The sequence below is a fragment of the Oncorhynchus clarkii genome, chromosome 27, assembly GCF_045791955.1.
Source record: "Oncorhynchus clarkii lewisi isolate Uvic-CL-2024 chromosome 27, UVic_Ocla_1.0, whole genome shotgun sequence".
Classification (NCBI taxonomy): domain Eukaryota; kingdom Metazoa; phylum Chordata; class Actinopteri; order Salmoniformes; family Salmonidae; genus Oncorhynchus; species Oncorhynchus clarkii.
The window spans coordinates 34,202,746-34,226,853 of NC_092173.1; the positions used below are offsets into that span (position 1 = coordinate 34,202,746).

General features: G+C 44.6%; 1 protein-coding gene across 1 annotated transcript in view; it reads right to left on the reverse strand.

Annotated features, from left to right (window-relative positions):
• The window catches only part of LOC139385398 (glutamate receptor 4-like), a 240,726-nt gene that overhangs the window by 101,056 nt on the left and 115,562 nt on the right, over positions 1–24,108 (reverse strand). The window lies entirely within an intron of this gene.

Genomic DNA, 24,108 nt, shown 5'->3' on the forward strand with positions numbered 1-24,108 from the left:
TCTTTCATCACACCATGTCACGTTAGCCATAAGGCATAAGCCCCCGCCCCTCTTCTTACCAGAAAGATGTTTGTTTCTGTCTGCGCGATGCGTGGAGAAACCCGTTGGCTGCACCGCCTCGGATAGCGTCTCTCCAGTGAGCCACGTTTCCGTGAAGCAAAGAACGTTACAGTCTCTGATGTCCCTCTGGAATGCTACCCTTGCTCGGATTTCATCAACCTTGTTGTCAAGAGACTGGACATTAGCAAGAAGAATGCTAGGGAGTGGTGCACGTTGTGCACGTCTCCGGAGTCTGACCAGAAGACCGCCTCGTTTCCCTCTTTTTTGGGTCGCTGCATGGGATCCACTCCGTTGTCCTGTTTTTAAGGCAGAACACAGGATCCGCGTCGCGAAAAACATATTCTTGGTCGTACTGATGGTGAGTTGACGCTGATCTTATATTCAGTAGTTCTTCTCGACTGTATGTAATGAAACCTAAGATGACCTGGGGTACGAATGTAAGAAATAACACGTAAAAAAACAAAAAACTGCATGGTTTCCTAGGAACGCGAAGCGAGGCGGCCATCTGTGTCAATGACTGTAAATCAGTCATTTCCCCCAGCAGATGTCAAAGAAAAGCTCCCACACTCACACACAGCAAGGATGGAGTGAAAAAGTGCGGTGCTGAAAGACACAGAGAGCAGGCAATGGCATAAACATAATCTCTAGGCCGTGCCGAGTTCAACGAGATATCCCGCTTGACCGTAGCTCGCTCGGTCTGAGCACAGCGACCATGAGAAAAAGTAGGCCCAAGATGAAGCCTAGCCCTAAATGTCATTTGTTTTGGGTGACAGTGAGAGAACTGCTAGGGTGAGAAGCACAATTCGACCTCAGGTACGTTCCTGAGGTCCTCCCGATCCGTGCAAGCCTAACCTTGACCGTGTGGCATTAACCCTTAGCAGTTAAAAGAAGGTGTTTACTTCAAACAGTTTGCATTGACTTCTCTCCCCATAGGAATACATTGCCTGCACCTCTAAATTCAACCTGAAGCCTATGTGGGTTATGAATACCTTATGAACCTGTCTTCTATGACAGTCCATCAGACCACTATGAGGTCTACCTGTGTCAATTCTAAGGTTCCTGAAGCAACCAGAAGTGGTTAAATTCACCCAAAAGGTATTTTGATGTATATAACCTGCAAATGTGAAAATGACTGCATTCAACTCTGTGTAGATCAGTCAATTTTTAACATAAAGACTTTAAACTCAGGATTCTGTAAGAGAATACCCCAAGCAAGATATGTGTTTACGTATAGCTTCCTGTGCCAACCGGAAGTGCCTTTAATTGGGTCACACTGTCTGTTTTGAAGGGTTAAAAAAGTCACATCTTTCCAAAACTTCATATGTGTGACTAGGTAACCCTCCTAAACTGTAAATCAGTCATTTCCCCCAGCAGATGTCAAAGAAAAGCTCTCACACACACACAGAGCAAGGATGGAGTGAAAAAGTGCGGTGCTGAAAGACACAAAGAGCAGGCAATGGCATAAACATAATCTCTAGGCCGTGCCGAGTTCAACGAGATATCCCGCTTGACCGTAGCTCGCTCAGTCTGAGCGCAGCGACCATGAAAAAAGTAGGCCCAAAATGAAGCCTAGCCATAAATGTCATTGGTTTTGGGTGACAGTGAGAGAACTGCTAGGGTGAGAAGCACAATTCGACCTCAGGTACGTTCCTGAGGTCCTCCCGATCCGTGCAAGCCTAACCTTGGCCGAGTGGCATTAACCCTTAGCAGTTAAAAGAAGGTGTTTACTTCAAACAGTTTGCATTGACTTCTCTCCCCATAGGAATACATTGCCTGCACCTCTAAATTCAACCTGAAGCCTATGTGGGTTATGAATGCCTTATGAACCTGTCTTCTATGACAGTCCATCAGACCACTATGAGGTCTACCTGTGTCAATTCTAAGGTTCCTGAAGCAACCAGAAGTGGTTAAATTCACCCAAAAGGTATTTTGATGTATATAACCTGCAAATGTGAAAATGACTGCATTCAACTCTGTGTAGATCAGTCAATTTTTAACATAAAGACTTTAAACTCAGGATTCTGTAAGAGAATACCCCAAGCAAGATATGTGTTTACGTATAGCTTCCTGTGCCAACCGGAAGTGCCTTTAATTGGGTCACACTGTCTGTTTTGAAGGGTTAAAAAAGTCACATCTTTCCAAAACTTCATATGTGTGACTAGGTAACCCTCCTAAACTGTAAATCAGTCATTTCCCCCAGCAGATGTCAAAGAAAAGCTCTCACACACACACACACAGCAAGGATGGAGTGAAAAAGTGCGGTGCTGAAAGACACAGAGCGCAGGCAATGGCATAAACATAATCTCTAGGCCGTGCCGAGTTCAACGAGATATCCCGCTTGACCGTAGCTCGCTCAGTCTGAGCGCAGCGACCATGAGAAAAGTAGGCCCAAAATGAAGCCTAGCCCTAAATGTCATTTGTTTTGGGTGACAGTGAGAGAACTGCTAGGGTGAGAAGCACAATTCGACCTCAGGTACGTTCCTGAGGTCCTCCCGATCCGTGCAAGCCTAACCTTGGCCGTGTGGCATTAACCCTTAGCAGTTAAAAGAAGGTGTTTACTTCAAACAGTTTGCATTGACTTCTCTCCCCATAGGAATACATTGCCTGCACCTCTAAATTCAACCTGAAGCCTATGTGGGTTATGAATGCCTTATGAACCTGTCTTCTATGACAGTCCATCAGACCACTATGAGGTCTACCTGTGTCGAATCTAAGCTTCCTGGAGCAACCGGAAGTGGTTAAATTCACCCAAAAGGTATTTTGATGTACATAACCTGCAAATGTGAAAATGACTGCATTCAACCCTGTGTAGATCAGTCAATTTTTAACATAAAGACTTTAAACTCAGGATTCTGTAAGAGAATACCCCAAGCAAGATATGTGTTTACGTATAGCTTCCTGTGCCAACCGGAAGTGCCTTTAATTGGGTCACACTGTCTGTTTTGAACTTGCATTGGCCAAGTGCCCACATCAACCTACAATTTACTCATAACCCACTTCCAGGAGCACCCCATCACTCACCTTACCATATCAGGGTTACAGTCACATATAGGCTGGACCTGTGGGCAGCGAAAGAGGGTAGAACGGGAATGGATCCAGAACCTACAGACAATAACACCAAATGGCCTGTATTAGAAAATGGGTTTTAACAGACAGGAAAATGGATGGAGAAGAACATGGTTTTATTCATAATTTATTTTTACTCTATATATTTATGGTTTGTTTGGTTTTAGTTTGGCACTTCCTCTTTTAGGTTTTTCCTTTCCTTTAACAAAACAATAAAACCATTTAAATGCACAATATGGCGTTTATGTTCATATTTAACAACACTATGGTTGAATGAATCTCTCACCACATCGACTTCTGCACTGCCACCCAGAAAAAAAGAGGCAACTTGGAGCTTACCTCAGTTTAATTTATGATCCTAGGTGTCTGGTAACATGACCGAATACAAACAGTGCAGCTATTCCCTCCGCAAGGCTATCAAACAAGCTAAGCGCCAGTACAGAGACAAAGTAGAATCTCAATTCAACGGCTCAGACACAAGAGGCATGTGGCAGGGTCTACAGTCAATCACGGACTACAGGAAGAAATCCAGCCCAGTCACGGACCAGGATGTCTTGCTCCCAGGCAGACTAAATTACTTTTTTGCCCGCTTTGAGGACAATACAGTGCCACTGACACGGCCTGCAACGAAAACATGCGGTCTCTCCTTCACTGCAGCCGAGGTGAGTAAGACATTTAAACGTGTTAACCCTCGCAAGGCTGCAGGCCCAGACGGCATCCCCAGCCGCGCCCTCAGAGCATGCGCAGACCAGCTGGCCGGTGTGTTTACGGACATATTCAATCAATCCCTATACCAGTCTGCTGTTCCCACATGCTTCAAGAGGGCCACCATTGTTCCTGTTCCCAAGAAAGCTAAGGTAACTGAGCTAAACAACTACCGCCCCGTAGCACTCACATCCGTCATCATGAAGTGCTTTGAGAGACTAGTCAAGGACCATATCACCTCCACCCTACCTGACACCCTAGACCCACTCCAATTTGCTTACCGCCCAAATAGGTCCACAGACGATGCAATCTCAACCACACTGCACACTGCCCTAACCCATCTGGACAAGAGGAATACCTATGTGAGAATGCTGTTCATCGACTACAGCTCGGCATTCAACACCATAGTACCCTCCAAGCTCGTCATCAAGCTCGAGACCCTGGGTCTCGACCCCGCCCTGTGCAACTGGGTACTGGACTTCCTGACGGGCCGCCCCCAGGTGGTGAGGGTAGGCAACAACATCTCCTCCCCGCTGATCCTCAACACTGGGGCCCCACAAGAATGCGTTCTGAGCCCTCTCCTGTACTCCCTGTTCACCCACGACTGCGTGGCCACGCACGCCTCCAACTCAATCATCAAGTTTGCGGACGACACAACAGTGGTAGGCTTGATTACCAACAACGACGAGACGGCCTACAGGGAGGAGGTGAGGGCCCTCGGAGTGTGGTGTCAGGAAAATAACCTCACACTCAACGTCAACAAAACGTCAACAAAACTATTAACGGTTACATCACCACACATGGCCCATTTCTCTTGGAGATACCCCATGATGAATTCCACACAACAGACCTGATACACTGAACAACAACCACAGCAGACCTCATTTTTAAGAATTGGTGTGAGCAGCTACATTTAGAATAGGCTCTACCCACAATTTGGACCCACACCACACCCTTCTTTTCCCCCCAACCCCCTGTACACACCCCCTTTCCTCCCCCAGTTGCTTTCTTAGATTACCCAGCAGAGGGGGTAGTTGACCCCCTCTCATCATGAATTTATCCAAGTCTTTTCAACTCACAACAGCACAGACCCAACTTTTGGAGAGGGGGGGTTGTCTTTCATTTCACTCTACACTCCAAATGTCATATATGTATATAATCACTTGCACATTTAGCAAAAAACACTACATTGGGGAAACCCAGTATACAATAGAAAATAGACTTAAACAACATTCTATACAATATCAAACGGGCCCATTTACACACAGAACTAGTGACTCATTTCCAGGATCACCCCATCACTTACCTCAATATATCAGGATTACAGTCGTGTTCTGGGTGGACCAGTGGGCGGCAAAAAGCAGTGGAACGTAGGTGGATAAGAGACCTACAATTACACCGAGCGGTCCACAAATCACGAGAAAAAAAAAAAAAAAAAAAGGTTTCCGGACCCGTATCTCCCATTTCCCAAGTGGACGCAAACACGGCAAAAATCTACCGCATACACAGGATCCCAAATGGACAAAAACGCGATGGTTGCTAGACCATCCCGGAGCGGGACAAAGTAGTAAGCCACCACAAGACCTCAAACCTCACAATTTCCATTTTCGACAGATAAAGTTCATTATAAAGACACGCAGGTTAAAATATCAAAACAAAATATGTGACCAATGGCATTAAATTGGGGACAGGCCGAAAAGCATGAAACATGTATGGCAATTTAGCGAGTTAACCCGCTAGCTAATTTGTCCTGTGATATAAACATTGCGTCATTTTTTTACCTGAATTACACAAATTCCTCTACTCCGACAATTAATCCACACATAAAACGGTCAACTGAATCGTTTCTAGTCATCCCTCCTTCTTCATCTTTGAATTTATATGGTAATTGCCATCAACACAAATCAGTTCTTCCATCAACCACGTCCTTCAATCAACCACGTGAGTGAGGAGATATCGCGTGCATAGGCAGAAATCCCAGGGGGGGACACGACCCCCCTATCCTGGGAAAAATATGATTTCCCCCCCCAATATATCACTGTAAACATATCTATGTAATTTCAATAATATGAATGAACGCAATGAAAGCACTTATGCTGATTATAGACACTTAATAGCACGTTTTTAAGTTTCAAAAGATTGCGACCCCCGCCCTTTGCCTCACAATGGTTTGATCCACTGCAGGTCATTAGTATTGTTGGTGAATTTGCAGAGCTGGCGCGCAAACTAAAGCAAACATTAACTATCAAGCTAGCTCACCCTAAAAGTGTTTTGAAACACATAACCTGTCATTATGAAAATCACTGTATTCAAACCTGTGTAGATCAGTCAATTCTTAACTTAAAGACTTAAAACTCAGGATTCTGTAAGTGGCTATGTCAATAAAGACAAGTGTTTACTTATAGCTTCCTGTGCCAACCGGAAGTGCCTTTAATTGGGTCACACTGTCTGTTTTGAAGGGTTAAAAAAGTCACATCTTTCCAAAACTTCATATGTGTGACTAGGTAACCCTCCTAAACTGTAAATCAGTAATTTCCCCCAGCAGATGTCAAAGAAAAGCTCTCTCACACACACACAGCAAGGATGGAGTGAAAAAGTGTGGTGCTGAAAGACACAGAGAGCAGGCAAGGGCATAAACATAATCTCTAGGCCGTGCAGAGTTCAACGAGATATCCCGTAGCTCGCTCGGTCTGAGCGCAGCGACCATGAGAAAAGTAGGCCCAAAATGAAGCCTAGCCCTAAATGTCATTTGTTTTGGGTGACAGTGAGAGAACTGCTAGGGTGAGAAGCACAATTCGACCTCAGGTACGTTCCTGAGGTCCTCCCGATCCGTGCAAGCCTAACCTTGGCCGTGTGGCATTAACCCTTAGCAGTTAAAAGAAGGTGTTTACTTCAAACAGTTTGCATTGACTTCTCTCCCCATAGGAATACATTGCCTGCACCTCTAAATTCAACCTGAAGCCTATGTGGGTTATGAATGCCTTATGAACCTGTCTTCTATGACAGTCCATCAGACCACTATGAGGTCTACCTGTGTCGAATCTAAGCTTCCTGGAGCATCCGGAAGTGGTTAAATTCACCCAAAAGGTATTTTGATGTACATAACCTGCAAATGTGAAAATGACTGCATTCAACCCTGTGTAGATCAGTCAATTTTTAACATAAAGACTTTAAACTCAGGATTCTGTAAGAGAATACCCCAAGCAAGATATGTGTTTACGTATAGCTTCCTGTGCCAACCGGAAGTGCCTTTAATTGGGTCACACTGTCTGTTTTGAACTTGCATTGGCCAAGTGCCCACATCAACCTACAATTTACTCATAACCCACTTCCAGGAGCACCCCATCACTCACCTTACCATATCAGGGTTACAGTCACATATAGGCTGGACCTGTGGGCAGCGAAAGAGGGTAGAACGGGAATGGATCCAGAACCTACAGACAATAACACCAAATGGCCTGTATTAGAAAATGGGTTTTAACAGACAGGAAAATGGATGGAGAAGAACATGGTTTTATTCATAATTTATTTTTACTCTATATATTTATGGTTTGTTTGGTTTTAGTTTGGCACTTCCTCTTTTAGGTTTTTCCTTTCCTTTAACAAAACAATAAAACCATTTAAATGCACAATATGGCGTTTATGTTCATATTTAACAACACTATGGTTGAATGAATCTCTCACCACATCGACTTCTGCACTGCCACCCAGAAAAAAAGAGGCAACTTGGAGCTTACCTCAGTTTAATTTATGATCCTAGGTGTCTGGTAACATGACCGAATACAAACAGTGCAGCTATTCCCTCCGCAAGGCTATCAAACAAGCTAAGCGCCAGTACAGAGACAAAGTAGAATCTCAATTCAACGGCTCAGACACAAGAGGCATGTGGCAGGGTCTACAGTCAATCACGGACTACAGGAAGAAATCCAGCCCAGTCACGGACCAGGATGTCTTGCTCCCAGGCAGACTAAATTACTTTTTTGCCCGCTTTGAGGACAATACAGTGCCACTGACACGGCCTGCAACGAAAACATGCGGTCTCTCCTTCACTGCAGCCGAGGTGAGTAAGACATTTAAACGTGTTAACCCTCGCAAGGCTGCAGGCCCAGACGGCATCCCCAGCCGCGCCCTCAGAGCATGCGCAGACCAGCTGGCCGGTGTGTTTACGGACATATTCAATCAATCCCTATACCAGTCTGCTGTTCCCACATGCTTCAAGAGGGCCACCATTGTTCCTGTTCCCAAGAAAGCTAAGGTAACTGAGCTAAACAACTACCGCCCCGTAGCACTCACATCCGTCATCATGAAGTGCTTTGAGAGACTAGTCAAGGACCATATCACCTCCACCCTACCTGACACCCTAGACCCACTCCAATTTGCTTACCGCCCAAATAGGTCCACAGACGATGCAATCTCAACCACACTGCACACTGCCCTAACCCATCTGGACAAGAGGAATACCTATGTGAGAATGCTGTTCATCGACTACAGCTCGGCATTCAACACCATAGTACCCTCCAAGCTCGTCATCAAGCTCGAGACCCTGGGTCTCGACCCCGCCCTGTGCAACTGGGTACTGGACTTCCTGACGGGCCGCCCCCAGGTGGTGAGGGTAGGCAACAACATCTCCTCCCCGCTGATCCTCAACACTGGGGCCCCACAAGAATGCGTTCTGAGCCCTCTCCTGTACTCCCTGTTCACCCACGACTGCGTGGCCACGCACGCCTCCAACTCAATCATCAAGTTTGCGGACGACACAACAGTGGTAGGCTTGATTACCAACAACGACGAGACGGCCTACAGGGAGGAGGTGAGGGCCCTCGGAGTGTGGTGTCAGGAAAATAACCTCACACTCAACGTCAACAAAACGTCAACAAAACTATTAACGGTTACATCACCACACATGGCCCATTTCTCTTGGAGATACCCCATGATGAATTCCACACAACAGACCTGATACACTGAACAACAACCACAGCAGACCTCATTTTTAAGAATTGGTGTGAGCAGCTACATTTAGAATAGGCTCTACCCACAATTTGGACCCACACCACACCCTTCTTTTCCCCCCAACCCCCTGTACACACCCCCTTTCCTCCCCCAGTTGCTTTCTTAGATTACCCAGCAGAGGGGGTAGTTGACCCCCTCTCATCATGAATTTATCCAAGTCTTTTCAACTCACAACAGCACAGACCCAACTTTTGGAGAGGGGGGGTTGTCTTTCATTTCACTCTACACTCCAAATGTCATATATGTATATAATCACTTGCACATTTAGCAAAAAACACTACATTGGGGAAACCCAGTATACAATAGAAAATAGACTTAAACAACATTCTATACAATATCAAACGGGCCCATTTACACACAGAACTAGTGACTCATTTCCAGGATCACCCCATCACTTACCTCAATATATCAGGATTACAGTCGTGTTCTGGGTGGACCAGTGGGCGGCAAAAAGCAGTGGAACGTAGGTGGATAAGAGACCTACAATTACACCGAGCGGTCCACAAATCACGAGAAAAAAAAAAAAAAAAAAAAGGTTTCCGGACCCGTATCTCCCATTTCCCAAGTGGACGCAAACACGGCAAAAATCTACCGCATACACAGGATCCCAAATGGACAAAAACGCGATGGTTGCTAGACCATCCCGGAGCGGGACAAAGTAGTAAGCCACCACAAGACCTCAAACCTCACAATTTCCATTTTCGACAGATAAAGTTCATTATAAAGACACGCAGGTTAAAATATCAAAACAAAATATGTGACCAATGGCATTAAATTGGGGACAGGCCGAAAAGCATGAAACATGTATGGCAATTTAGCGAGTTAACCCGCTAGCTAATTTGTCCTGTGATATAAACATTGCGTCATTTTTTTACCTGAATTACACAAATTCCTCTACTCCGACAATTAATCCACACATAAAACGGTCAACTGAATCGTTTCTAGTCATCCCTCCTTCTTCATCTTTGAATTTATATGGTAATTGCCATCAACACAAATCAGTTCTTCCATCAACCACGTCCTTCAATCAACCACGTGAGTGAGGAGATATCGCGTGCATAGGCAGAAATCCCAGGGGGGACACGACCCCCCTATCCTGGGAAAAATATGATTTCCCCCCCCAATATATCACTGTAAACATATCTATGTAATTTCAATAATATGAATGAACGCAATGAAAGCACTTATGCTGATTATAGACACTTAATAGCACGTTTTTAAGTTTCAAAAGATTGCGACCCCCGCCCTTTGCCTCACAATGGTTTGATCCACTGCAGGTCATTAGTATTGTTGGTGAATTTGCAGAGCTGGCGCGCAAACTAAAGCAAACATTAACTATCAAGCTAGCTCACCCTAAAAGTGTTTTGAAACACATAACCTGTCATTATGAAAATCACTGTATTCAAACCTGTGTAGATCAGTCAATTCTTAACTTAAAGACTTAAAACTCAGGATTCTGTAAGTGGCTATGTCAATAAAGACAAGTGTTTACTTATAGCTTCCTGTGCCAACCGGAAGTGCCTTTAATTGGGTCACACTGTCTGTTTTGAAGGGTTAAAAAAGTCACATCTTTCCAAAACTTCATATGTGTGACTAGGTAACCCTCCTAAACTGTAAATCAGTAATTTCCCCCAGCAGATGTCAAAGAAAAGCTCTCTCACACACACACAGCAAGGATGGAGTGAAAAAGTGTGGTGCTGAAAGACACAGAGAGCAGGCAAGGGCATAAACATAATCTCTAGGCCGTGCAGAGTTCAACGAGATATCCCGTAGCTCGCTCGGTCTGAGCGCAGCGACCATGAGAAAAGTAGGCCCAAAATGAAGCCTAGCCCTAAATGTCATTTGTTTTGGGTGACAGTGAGAGAACTGCTAGGGTGAGAAGCACAATTCGACCTCAGGTACGTTCCTGAGGTCCTCCCGATCCGTGCAAGCCTAACCTTGGCCGTGTGGCATTAACCCTTAGCAGTTAAAAGAAGGTGTTTACTTCAAACAGTTTGCATTGACTTCTCTCCCCATAGGAATACATTGCCTGCACCTCTAAATTCAACCTGAAGCCTATGTGGGTTATGAATGCCTTATGAACCTGTCTTCTATGACAGTCCATCAGACCACTATGAGGTCTACCTGTGTCGAATCTAAGCTTCCTGGAGCATCCGGAAGTGGTTAAATTCACCCAAAAGGTATTTTGATGTACATAACCTGCAAATGTGAAAATGACTGCATTCAACCCTGTGTAGATCAGTCAATTTTTAACATAAAGACTTTAAACTCAGGATTCTGTAAGAGAATACCCCAAGCAAGATATGTGTTTACGTATAGCTTCCTGTGCCAACCGGAAGTGCCTTTAATTGGGTCACACTGTCTGTTTTGAACTTGCATTGGCCAAGTGCCCACATCAACCTACAATTTACTCATAACCCACTTCCAGGAGCACCCCATCACTCACCTTACCATATCAGGGTTACAGTCACATATAGGCTGGACCTGTGGGCAGCGAAAGAGGGTAGAACGGGAATGGATCCAGAACCTACAGACAATAACACCAAATGGCCTGTATTAGAAAATGGGTTTTAACAGACAGGAAAATGGATGGAGAAGAACATGGTTTTATTCATAATTTATTTTTACTCTATATATTTATGGTTTGTTTGGTTTTAGTTTGGCACTTCCTCTTTTAGGTTTTTCCTTTCCTTTAACAAAACAATAAAACCATTTAAATGCACAATATGGCGTTTATGTTCATATTTAACAACACTATGGTTGAATGAATCTCTCACCACATCGACTTCTGCACTGCCACCCAGAAAAAAAGAGGCAACTTGGAGCTTACCTCAGTTTAATTTATGATCCTAGGTGTCTGGTAACATGACCGAATACAAACAGTGCAGCTATTCCCTCCGCAAGGCTATCAAACAAGCTAAGCGCCAGTACAGAGACAAAGTAGAATCTCAATTCAACGGCTCAGACACAAGAGGCATGTGGCAGGGTCTACAGTCAATCACGGACTACAGGAAGAAATCCAGCCCAGTCACGGACCAGGATGTCTTGCTCCCAGGCAGACTAAATTACTTTTTTGCCCGCTTTGAGGACAATACAGTGCCACTGACACGGCCTGCAACGAAAACATGCGGTCTCTCCTTCACTGCAGCCGAGGTGAGTAAGACATTTAAACGTGTTAACCCTCGCAAGGCTGCAGGCCCAGACGGCATCCCCAGCCGCGCCCTCAGAGCATGCGCAGACCAGCTGGCCGGTGTGTTTACGGACATATTCAATCAATCCCTATACCAGTCTGCTGTTCCCACATGCTTCAAGAGGGCCACCATTGTTCCTGTTCCCAAGAAAGCTAAGGTAACTGAGCTAAACAACTACCGCCCCGTAGCACTCACATCCGTCATCATGAAGTGCTTTGAGAGACTAGTCAAGGACCATATCACCTCCACCCTACCTGACACCCTAGACCCACTCCAATTTGCTTACCGCCCAAATAGGTCCACAGACGATGCAATCTCAACCACACTGCACACTGCCCTAACCCATCTGGACAAGAGGAATACCTATGTGAGAATGCTGTTCATCGACTACAGCTCGGCATTCAACACCATAGTACCCTCCAAGCTCGTCATCAAGCTCGAGACCCTGGGTCTCGACCCCGCCCTGTGCAACTGGGTACTGGACTTCCTGACGGGCCGCCCCCAGGTGGTGAGGGTAGGCAACAACATCTCCTCCCCGCTGATCCTCAACACTGGGGCCCCACAAGAATGCGTTCTGAGCCCTCTCCTGTACTCCCTGTTCACCCACGACTGCGTGGCCACGCACGCCTCCAACTCAATCATCAAGTTTGCGGACGACACAACAGTGGTAGGCTTGATTACCAACAACGACGAGACGGCCTACAGGGAGGAGGTGAGGGCCCTCGGAGTGTGGTGTCAGGAAAATAACCTCACACTCAACGTCAACAAAACGTCAACAAAACTATTAACGGTTACATCACCACACATGGCCCATTTCTCTTGGAGATACCCCATGATGAATTCCACACAACAGACCTGATACACTGAACAACAACCACAGCAGACCTCATTTTTAAGAATTGGTGTGAGCAGCTACATTTAGAATAGGCTCTACCCACAATTTGGACCCACACCACACCCTTCTTTTCCCCCCAACCCCCTGTACACACCCCCTTTCCTCCCCCAGTTGCTTTCTTAGATTACCCAGCAGAGGGGGTAGTTGACCCCCTCTCATCATGAATTTATCCAAGTCTTTTCAACTCACAACAGCACAGACCCAACTTTTGGAGAGGGGGGGTTGTCTTTCATTTCACTCTACACTCCAAATGTCATATATGTATATAATCACTTGCACATTTAGCAAAAAACACTACATTGGGGAAACCCAGTATACAATAGAAAATAGACTTAAACAACATTCTATACAATATCAAACGGGCCCATTTACACACAGAACTAGTGACTCATTTCCAGGATCACCCCATCACTTACCTCAATATATCAGGATTACAGTCGTGTTCTGGGTGGACCAGTGGGCGGCAAAAAGCAGTGGAACGTAGGTGGATAAGAGACCTACAATTACACCGAGCGGTCCACAAATCACGAGAAAAAAAAAAAAAAAAAAAAAAGGTTTCCGGACCCGTATCTCCCATTTCCCAAGTGGACGCAAACACGGCAAAAATCTACCGCATACACAGGATCCCAAATGGACAAAAACGCGATGGTTGCTAGACCATCCCGGAGCGGGACAAAGTAGTAAGCCACCACAAGACCTCAAACCTCACAATTTCCATTTTCGACAGATAAAGTTCATTATAAAGACACGCAGGTTAAAATATCAAAACAAAATATGTGACCAATGGCATTAAATTGGGGACAGGCCGAAAAGCATGAAACATGTATGGCAATTTAGCGAGTTAACCCGCTAGCTAATTTGTCCTGTGATATAAACATTGCGTCATTTTTTTACCTGAATTACACAAATTCCTCTACTCCGACAATTAATCCACACATAAAACGGTCAACTGAATCGTTTCTAGTCATCCCTCCTTCTTCATCTTTGAATTTATATGGTAATTGCCATCAACACAAATCAGTTCTTCCATCAACCACGTCCTTCAATCAACCACGTGAGTGAGGAGATATCGCGTGCATAGGCAGAAATCCCAGGGGGGGACACGACCCCCCTATCCTGGGAAAAATATGATTTCCCCCCCCAATATATCACTGTAAACATATCTATGTAATTTCAATAATATGAATGAACGCAATGAAAGCACTTATGCTGATTATAGACACTTAATAGCACGTTTTTAAGTTTCAAAAGATTGCGACCCCCGCCCTTTGCCTCACAATGGTTTGATCCACTGCAGGTCATTAGTATTGTTGGTGAATTTGCAGAGCTGGCGCGCAAACTAAAGCAAACATTAACTATCAAGCTAGCTCACCCTAAAAGTGTTTTGAAACACATAACCTGTCATTATGAAAATCACTGTATTCAAACCTGTGTAGATCAGTCAATTCTTAACTTAAAGACTTAAAACTCAGGATTCTGTAAGTGGCTATGTCAATAAAGACAAGTGTTTACTTATAGCTTCCTGTGCCAACCGGAAGTGCCTTTAATTGGGTCACACTGTCTGTTTTGAAGGGTTAAAAAAGTCACATCTTTCCAAAACTTCATATGTGTGACTAGGTAACCCTCCTAAACTGTAAATCAGTAATTTCCCCCAGCAGATGTCAAAGAAAAGCTCTCTCACACACACACAGCAAGGATGGAGTGAAAAAGTGTGGTGCTGAAAGACACAGAGAGCAGGCAAGGGCATAAACATAATCTCTAGGCCGTGCAGAGTTCAACGAGATATCCCGTAGCTCGCTCGGTCTGAGCGCAGCGACCATGAGAAAAGTAGGCCCAAAATGAAGCCTAGCCCTAAATGTCATTTGTTTTGGGTGACAGTGAGAGAACTGCTAGGGTGAGAAGCACAATTCGACCTCAGGTACGTTCCTGAGGTCCTCCCGATCCGTGCAAGCCTAACCTTGGCCGTGTGGCATTAACCCTTAGCAGTTAAAAGAAGGTGTTTACTTCAAACAGTTTGCATTGACTTCTCTCCCCATAGGAATACATTGCCTGCACCTCTAAATTCAACCTGAAGCCTATGTGGGTTATGAATGCCTTATGAACCTGTCTTCTATGACAGTCCATCAGACCACTATGAGGTCTACCTGTGTCGAATCTAAGCTTCCTGGAGCATCCGGAAGTGGTTAAATTCACCCAAAAGGTATTTTGATGTACATAACCTGCAAATGTGAAAATGACTGCATTCAACCCTGTGTAGATCAGTCAATTTTTAACATAAAGACTTTAAACTCAGGATTCTGTAAGAGAATACCCCAAGCAAGATATGTGTTTACGTATAGCTTCCTGTGCCAACCGGAAGTGCCTTTAATTGGGTCACACTGTCTGTTTTGAACTTGCATTGGCCAAGTGCCCACATCAACCTACAATTTACTCATAACCCACTTCCAGGAGCACCCCATCACTCACCTTACCATATCAGGGTTACAGTCACATATAGGCTGGACCTGTGGGCAGCGAAAGAGGGTAGAACGGGAATGGATCCAGAACCTACAGACAATAACACCAAATGGCCTGTATTAGAAAATGGGTTTTAACAGACAGGAAAATGGATGGAGAAGAACATGGTTTTATTCATAATTTATTTTTACTCTATATATTTATGGTTTGTTTGGTTTTAGTTTGGCACTTCCTCTTTTAGGTTTTTCCTTTCCTTTAACAAAACAATAAAACCATTTAAATGCACAATATGGCGTTTATGTTCATATTTAACAACACTATGGTTGAATGAATCTCTCACCACATCGACTTCTGCACTGCCACCCAGAAAAAAAGAGGCAACTTGGAGCTTACCTCAGTTTAATTTATGATCCTAGGTGTCTGGTAACATGACCGAATACAAACAGTGCAGCTATTCCCTCCGCAAGGCTATCAAACAAGCTAAGCGCCAGTACAGAGACAAAGTAGAATCTCAATTCAACGGCTCAGACACAAGAGGCATGTGGCAGGGTCTACAGTCAATCACGGACTACAGGAAGAAATCCAGCCCAGTCACGGACCAGGATGTCTTGCTCCCAGGCAGACTAAATTACTTTTTTGCCCGCTTTGAGGACAATACAGTGCCACTGACACGGCCTGCAACGAAAACATGCGGTCTCTCCTTCACTGCAGCCGAGGTGAGTAAGACATTTAAACGTGTTAACCCTCGCAAGGCTGCAGGCCCAGACGGCATCCCCAGCCGCGCCCTCAGAGCATGCGCAGACCAGCTGGCCGGTGTGTTTACGGACATATTCAATCAATCCCTATACCAGTCTGCTGTTCCCACATGCTTCAAGAGGGCCACCATTGTTCCTGTTCCCAAGAAAGCTAAGGTAACTGAGCTAAACAACTACCGCCCCGTAGCACTCACATCCGTCATCATGAAGTGCTTTGAGAGACTAGTCAAGGACCATATCACCTCCACCCTACCTGACACCCTAGACCCACTCCAATTTGCTTACCGCCCAAATAGGTCCACAGACGATGCAATCTCAACCACACTGCACACTGCCCTAACCCATCTGGACAAGAGGAATACCTATGTGAGAATGCTGTTCATCGACTACAGCTCGGCATTCAACACCATAGTACCCTCCAAGCTCGTCATCAAGCTCGAGACCCTGGGTCTCGACCCCGCCCTGTGCAACTGGGTACTGGACTTCCTGACGGGCCGCCCCCAGGTGGTGAGGGTAGGCAACAACATCTCCTCCCCGCTGATCCTCAACACTGGGGCCCCACAAGAATGCGTTCTGAGCCCTCTCCTGTACTCCCTGTTCACCCACGACTGCGTGGCCACGCACGCCTCCAACTCAATCATCAAGTTTGCGGACGACACAACAGTGGTAGGCTTGATTACCAACAACGACGAGACGGCCTACAGGGAGGAGGTGAGGGCCCTCGGAGTGTGGTGTCAGGAAAATAACCTCACACTCAACGTCAACAAAACGTCAACAAAACTATTAACGGTTACATCACCACACATGGCCCATTTCTCTTGGAGATACCCCATGATGAATTCCACACAACAGACCTGATACACTGAACAACAACCACAGCAGACCTCATTTTTAAGAATTGGTGTGAGCAGCTACATTTAGAATAGGCTCTACCCACAATTTGGACCCACACCACACCCTTCTTTTCCCCCCAACCCCCTGTACACACCCCCTTTCCTCCCCCAGTTGCTTTCTTAGATTACCCAGCAGAGGGGGTAGTTGACCCCCTCTCATCATGAATTTATCCAAGTCTTTTCAACTCACAACAGCACAGACCCAACTTTTGGAGAGGGGGGGTTGTCTTTCATTTCACTCTACACTCCAAATGTCATATATGTATATAATCACTTGCACATTTAGCAAAAAACACTACATTGGGGAAACCCAGTATACAATAGAAAATAGACTTAAACAACATTCTATACAATATCAAACGGGCCCATTTACACACAGAACTAGTGACTCATTTCCAGGATCACCCCATCACTTACCTCAATATATCAGGATTACAGTCGTGTTCTGGGTGGACCAGTGGGCGGCAAAAAGCAGTGGAACGTAGGTGGATAAGAGACCTACAATTACACCGAGCGGTCCACAAATCACGAGAAAAAAAAAAAAAAAAAAAAAAAAGGTTTCCGGACCCGTATCTCCCATTTCCCAAGTGGACGCAAACACGGCAAAAATCTACCGCATACACAGGATCCCAAATGGACAAAAACGCGATGGTTGCTAGACCATCCCGGAGCGGGACAAAGTAGTAAGCCACCACAAGACCTCAAACCTCACAATTTCCATTTTCGACAGATAAAGTTCATTATAAAGACACGCAGGTTAAAATATCAAAACAAAATATGTGACCAATGGCATTAAATTGGGGACAGGCCGAAAAGCATGAAACATGTATGGCAATTTAGCGAGTTAACCCGCTAGCTAATTTGTCCTGTGATATAAACATTGCGTCATTTTTTTACCTGAATTACACAAATTCCTCTACTCCGACAATTAATCCACACATAAAACGGTCAACTGAATCGTTTCTAGTCATCCCTCCTTCTTCATCTTTGAATTTATATGGTAATTGCCATCAACACAAATCAGTTCTTCCATCAACCACGTCCTTCAATCAACCACGTGAGTGAGGAGATATCGCGTGCATAGGCAGAAATCCCAGGGGGGGACACGACCCCCCTATCCTGGGAAAAATATGATTTCCCCCCCAATATATCACTGTAAACATATCTATGTAATTTCAATAATATGAATGAACGCAATGAAAGCACTTATGCTGATTATAGACACTTAATAGCACGTTTTTAAGTTTCAAAAGATTGCGACCCCCGCCCTTTGCCTCACAATGGTTTGATCCACTGCAGGTCATTAGTATTGTTGGTGAATTTGCAGAGCTGGCGCGCAAACTAAAGCAAACATTAACTATCAAGCTAGCTCACCCTAAAAGTGTTTTGAAACACATAACCTGTCATTATGAAAATCACTGTATTCAAACCTGTGTAGATCAGTCAATTCTTAACTTAAAGACTTAAAACTCAGGATTCTGTAAGTGGCTATGTCAATAAAGACAAGTGTTTACTTATAGCTTCCTGTGCCAACCGGAAGTGCCTTTAATTGGGTCACACTGTCTGTTTTGAAGGGTTAAAAAAGTCACATCTTTCCAAAACTTCATATGTGTGACTAGGTAACCCTCCTAAACTGTAAATCAGTAATTTCCCCCAGCAGATGTCAAAGAAAAGCTCTCTCACACACACACAGCAAGGATGGAGTGAAAAAGTGTGGTGCTGAAAGACACAGAGAGCAGGCAAGGGCATAAACATAATCTCTAGGCCGTGCAGAGTTCAACGAGATATCCCGTAGCTCGCTCGGTCTGAGCGCAGCGACCATGAGAAAAGTAGGCCCAAAATGAAGCCTAGCCCTAAATGTCATTTGTTTTGGGTGACAGTGAGAGAACTGCTAGGGTGAGAAGCACAATTCGACCTCAGGTACGTTCCTGAGGTCCTCCCGATCCGTGCAAGCCTAACCTTGGCCGTGTGGCATTAACCCTTAGCAGTTAAAAGAAGGTGTTTACTTCAAACAGTTTGCATTGACTTCTCTCCCCATAGGAATACATTGCCTGCACCTCTAAATTCAACCTGAAGCCTATGTGGGTTATGAATGCCTTATGAACCTGTCTTCTATGACAGTCCATCAGACCACTATGAGGTCTACCTGTGTCGAATCTAAGCTTCCTGGAGCATCCGGAAGTGGTTAAATTCACCCAAAAGGTATTTTGATGTACATAACCTGCAAATGTGAAAATGACTGCATTCAACCCTGTGTAGATCAGTCAATTTTTAACATAAAGACTTTAAACTCAGGATTCTGTAAGAGAATACCCCAAGCAAGATATGTGTTTACGTATAGCTTCCTGTGCCAACCGGAAGTGCCTTTAATTGGGTCACACTGTCTGTTTTGAACTTGCATTGGCCAAGTGCCCACATCAACCTACAATTTACTCATAACCCACTTCCAGGAGCACCCCATCACTCACCTTACCATATCAGGGTTACAGTCACATATAGGCTGGACCTGTGGGCAGCGAAAGAGGGTAGAACGGGAATGGATCCAGAACCTACAGACAATAACACCAAATGGCCTGTATTAGAAAATGGGTTTTAACAGACAGGAAAATGGATGGAGAAGAACATGGTTTTATTCATAATTTATTTTTACTCTATATATTTATGGTTTGTTTGGTTTTAGTTTGGCACTTCCTCTTTTAGGTTTTTCCTTTCCTTTAACAAAACAATAAAACCATTTAAATGCACAATATGGCGTTTATGTTCATATTTAACAACACTATGGTTGAATGAATCTCTCACCACATCGACTTCTGCACTGCCACCCAGAAAAAAAGAGGCAACTTGGAGCTTACCTCAGTTTAATTTATGATCCTAGGTGTCTGGTAACATGACCGAATACAAACAGTGCAGCTATTCCCTCCGCAAGGCTATCAAACAAGCTAAGCGCCAGTACAGAGACAAAGTAGAATCTCAATTCAACGGCTCAGACACAAGAGGCATGTGGCAGGGTCTACAGTCAATCACGGACTACAGGAAGAAATCCAGCCCAGTCACGGACCAGGATGTCTTGCTCCCAGGCAGACTAAATTACTTTTTTGCCCGCTTTGAGGACAATACAGTGCCACTGACACGGCCTGCAACGAAAACATGCGGTCTCTCCTTCACTGCAGCCGAGGTGAGTAAGACATTTAAACGTGTTAACCCTCGCAAGGCTGCAGGCCCAGACGGCATCCCCAGCCGCGCCCTCAGAGCATGCGCAGACCAGCTGGCCGGTGTGTTTACGGACATATTCAATCAATCCCTATACCAGTCTGCTGTTCCCACATGCTTCAAGAGGGCCACCATTGTTCCTGTTCCCAAGAAAGCTAAGGTAACTGAGCTAAACAACTACCGCCCCGTAGCACTCACATCCGTCATCATGAAGTGCTTTGAGAGACTAGTCAAGGACCATATCACCTCCACCCTACCTGACACCCTAGACCCACTCCAATTTGCTTACCGCCCAAATAGGTCCACAGACGATGCAATCTCAACCACACTGCACACTGCCCTAACCCATCTGGACAAGAGGAATACCTATGTGAGAATGCTGTTCATCGACTACAGCTCGGCATTCAACACCATAGTACCCTCCAAGCTCGTCATCAAGCTCGAGACCCTGGGTCTCGACCCCGCCCTGTGCAACTGGGTACTGGACTTCCTGACGGGCCGCCCCCAGGTGGTGAGGGGTAGGCAACAACATCTCCTCCCCGCTGATCCTCAACACTGGGGCCCCACAAGAATGCGTTCTGAGCCCTCTCCTGTACTCCCTGTTCACCCACGACTGCGTGGCCACGCACGCCTCCAACTCAATCATCAAGTTTGCGGACGACACAACAGTGGTAGGCTTGATTACCAACAACGACGAGACGGCCTACAGGGAGGAGGTGAGGGCCCTCGGAGTGTGGTGTCAGGAAAATAACCTCACACTCAACGTCAACAAAACGTCAACAAAACTATTAACGGTTACATCACCACACATGGCCCATTTCTCTTGGAGATACCCCATGATGAATTCCACACAACAGACCTGATACACTGAACAACAACCACAGCAGACCTCATTTTTAAGAATTGGTGTGAGCAGCTACATTTAGAATAGGCTCTACCCACAATTTGGACCCACACCACACCCTTCTTTTCCCCCCAACCCCCTGTACACACCCCCTTTCCTCCCCCAGTTGCTTTCTTAGATTACCCAGCAGAGGGGGTAGTTGACCCCCTCTCATCATGAATTTATCCAAGTCTTTTCAACTCACAACAGCACAGACCCAACTTTTGGAGAGGGGGGGTTGTCTTTCATTTCACTCTACACTCCAAATGTCATATATGTATATAATCACTTGCACATTTAGCAAAAAACACTACATTGGGGAAACCCAGTATACAATAGAAAATAGACTTAAACAACATTCTATACAATATCAAACGGGCCCATTTACACACAGAACTAGTGACTCATTTCCAGGATCACCCCATCACTTACCTCAATATATCAGGATTACAGTCGTGTTCTGGGTGGACCAGTGGGCGGCAAAAAGCAGTGGAACGTAGGTGGATAAGAGACCTACAATTACACCGAGCGGTCCACAAATCACGAGAAAAAAAAAAAAAAAAAAAAAAAGGTTTCCGGACCCGTATCTCCCATTTCCCAAGTGGACGCAAACACGGCAAAAATCTACCGCATACACAGGATCCCAAATGGACAAAAACGCGATGGTTGCTAGACCATCCCGGAGCGGGACAAAGTAGTAAGCCACCACAAGACCTCAAACCTCACAATTTCCATTTTCGACAGATAAAGTTCATTATAAAGACACGCAGGTTAAAATATCAAAACAAAATATGTGACCAATGGCATTAAATTGGGGACAGGCCGAAAAGCATGAAACATGTATGGCAATTTAGCGAGTTAACCCGCTAGCTAATTTGTCCTGTGATATAAACATTGCGTCATTTTTTTACCTGAATTACACAAATTCCTCTACTCCGACAATTAATCCACACATAAAACGGTCAACTGAATCGTTTCTAGTCATCCCTCCTTCTTCATCTTTGAATTTATATGGTAATTGCCATCAACACAAATCAGTTCTTCCATCAACCACGTCCTTCAATCAACCACGTGAGTGAGGAGATATCGCGTGCATAGGCAGAAATCCCAGGGGGGGACACGACCCCCCTATCCTGGAAAAATATGATTTCCCCCCCCAATATATCACTGTAAACATATCTATGTAATTTCAATAATATGAATGAACGCAATGAAAGCACTTATGCTGATTATAGACACTTAATAGCACGTTTTTAAGTTTCAAAAGATTGCGACCCCCGCCCTTTGCCTCACAATGGTTTGATCCACTGCAGGTCATTAGTATTGTTGGTGAATTTGCAGAGCTGGCGCGCAAACTAAAGCAAATCAGACCTTTTACTATGAGACTTTTTACTATTGATTTCAGATGCATCCTGTTTCCATTGAACATCCTTGAGATGTTTTTACAACTTGATTGGAGTCCACCTGTGGTAAATTCAATTGATTGGACATGATTTGGAAAGGCACACACCTGTCTATATAAGGTCCCACAGATGATGTGCATGTCAGAGCAAACACCAAGCCATGAGGTGGAAGGAATTGTACTTAGAGCTCCGAGACAGGATTGTGTCGAGGCACAGATCTGCAGCATTGAAGGTCCCCAAGAACATAATGGCCTCCATTATTCTTAAATGGAAGAAGTTTGGAACCACCAAGACTCTTCCAGAGCTGGCCACTCGGCCAAACTGAACAATCGGGGGAGAAGGGCCTTTGTCAGGGAGGTGACCAAGAACCTGATGGTAACTCTGACAGAGCTCTAGAGTTCCTCTGTGGAGATGGGTGAATTTTCCAGAAGGACAACCATCTCTGCAGCACTTCACCATTTAGGCCTTTATGGTAGAGTGGCCAGACGGAAGCTACTCCTCAGTAAAAGGCACATGACAGCCCGTTTAGAGGCACTTAAAGACTCTCTGCTGCTTTTTAATGATTTGTTATTCTCATCTCTTACTTTTTGGGGGGATTTTCTTAAAACTGAATTGTTGTTTAACTTTTAATGGCTGCAGGGGCCGTATTGAGTAGCTTGGATGAAAAGGTGCCCATTGTAAACGGCCAGCTCCTCATTCTCAGTTGCTAATATATGCATATTATTATTAGTATTGGATAGAAAACACTCTAAAGTTTCCAAAACTGTCAAAATATTGTCTGTGAGTAAAACAGAAGTGATATTGCAGGTGAAACCCCGAGGAAAATCAAAACAGGATTTGGCTTCTATTTTGAAAACTCCATGTTCCATTGCCTCCCTTTGCTGGATTTAAAGGGATATGAACCAGATTCCTTTTCCTTTCGCTTCCTCAAGTTGTCACCAGTCTTCAAACATAGTTTCAGGCTTTTATTTTGAAAAAGGAGCCAGAACGATAACATCGTGTCAAGTTTTGCTCACGCAACAGAGTTTGGATAGGTATTGCTTTTCCCTCTCCTACTGTGAAAGACATTTGCGGTTGATATATTATCAATTATATATTTTAAAAACAACCGGAGGATTGATTATAAAAAACGTTTGTCATGTTTCTGTGGACATTATGGAAACTATTTGGAATTTTCTTCTGCGTTGTCGTGACCGCTCTTTCCTGTGGATTTCTGAACATAACGCGCCAAATAAATGGAGGTATTTTGTATATAAAAATATTTATGGAACAAAAGGAACATTTGTTGTGTAACTGAGAGTCTCGTGAGTGAAAACATCCGAAGATCATCAAAGGTAAACTATTAATTTGATTGCTTTTCTGATTTTCGTGACCAAGCGACCTGATGCTAAGTGTACTTAATGTTTTGTCGTGCGATCGATAAACTTACACAAACGCTTGGATTGCTTTCACTGTAAAGCATATTTTCAAAATCTGACACAACAGGTGGATTAACAAAAGGCTAAGCTGTGTTTTCCTATATTGCACTTGTGATTTCATGAACATAAATATTTGTAGTAATATTTATTGAATGTAGCGCT